Below are 1,882 nucleotides of genomic sequence, written 5' to 3' on the forward strand. Positions count from 1 at the left end.
CATTTCCTAATATTTCAAATAACACAAAAACAGTTTCCTATCTATAAAATGTCTGTATATAATTATCGTATTATCAATGATGTATCTCTCAATGTTTTCAAAGAGGAATTGTTACGTAATGACTGGAATATTTTTAATTATACCGATGTAGTCGTAGCTTATGACAAGTTTTCGACAACTTTATCATTACTTTATAACAGAGCATTTGTAAGGAAAACTTTTAAATCTGTTCGTAAAAAGAGTAGAAAACCGTGGATTACATTTGACTTGTATAAAAAGATAAGGAATAAAAATAAAGTATATAGAAGGTATTGTCATTCACCAACAGAAAATAGCAAGAGGAAATACGTTCAAATACGGAACTACACTAATAAGTTATTAAACCTTGCACGTAAAGACTACTACAAGATGAAATGTTATGCAATAAAGGGAAATATGAAAAAACATGGCAATTAATCAATGGTATCCTGGGTAAATCTCACAATGCCTTACCTAATTTCATAAATGTAAATGGGAAACAAATATCTAATTCTAAAGATATTGCCAATCATTTTAACAATTTGTTTGTAAATATTGGTCTGTCTTTGAAAAATTCCTTATCCTTAGGCAATACTGACAAATTTGCCAAATTTTTACCAAAGCAAAATTCCAATTCTGTATATTTTAAAGCTGTATCTGAAAAAGGAAATTATTGATGTAGTAAAGAAATTGAATTGTACAAATAGTTGTGGCATTGATGAATTCAATCCTGATGTCATGAAGAATGTAATACACTATATTGTTACACCATTGTGTTATATTTTCAATTTATCGATTTCTACTGGAGTTGTTTCCTTTAGATTGAAAATTGCAAAAGTTGTACCTGTTCATAAAAAAAGTGATATTCATAATGTTGATAATTATAGGCCTATATCTATACTTCCTTATTTTTCAAAAATCTTAAAAAATCGTCTATAATCGTACATATAGCTATATATGTACAAATTCTATTTTGAATGATAGTCAGTATGGTTTTTTAAAGCATGTGTCGACAGAAATGGCAGTTATTGATCTTCAAGATTATTTAATTAGTGTATTTAATTTTAAAAAAATGCATGCTGTTGGTGTTTTCTTAGATTTAAGCAAGGCATTTGATACAATTGATTTTTCTATATTATTATCCAAACTTGCCTGTTATGGGATAAGAGGTTTACCACTCCTCTGGTTCAAAAGTTATTTACATAATAGAACTCAATGTGTGTCATTTAATGGTGTTTTATCTGATTATTCGTGAATCTCATGTGGTGTGCCACAGGGGTCAGTCCTGGGGCCCCTTCTGTTTTTACTTTATATTAATGACTTTCCATATTGTTCTGATAAATTGAAATTCATTCTTTTTGCTGATTACACCAATATCCTCTACACCTCAAATGACATTGGATCTTTATATAGCACGTTTAATATTGAATTGCGGAAAGTATCGAATTGGTTTAAATGCAATAAATTAATCTTGAATGCTGGAAAGTCAAAATTTATATATTTTCATTCCAAATATAAACCGGTTTCTACAGAGCTCCTCAATTCATATCAAATAAAAATGGATGATAATGTTCTTAATCGTGTTGCTAATACCAAGTTTTTGGGTATTTTTATTGACGAAAGCTTATCCTGGATAACACATATATCCCATATTAATAAGATAATGTCAATGAATACTGGTGTCATCAGCAAACTCCGCCATACTTTGCCTCAATCTGTTCTTCTTATGTTATACAATACACTTATATTACCGTTTCTTAGTTATTGCAACATTGTTTGGGCAAACACATACCCAACCAAACTGCATCGTTTATATATTCTACAAAAGAGGGTTGTAAGAAATATAACGCTATCTCATTATCAA

Source organism: Strongylocentrotus purpuratus, unplaced genomic scaffold (genome assembly GCF_000002235.5).
Source record: "Strongylocentrotus purpuratus isolate Spur 01 unplaced genomic scaffold, Spur_5.0 spur5_scaffold_20, whole genome shotgun sequence".
NCBI lineage: Eukaryota > Metazoa > Echinodermata > Echinoidea > Camarodonta > Strongylocentrotidae > Strongylocentrotus > Strongylocentrotus purpuratus.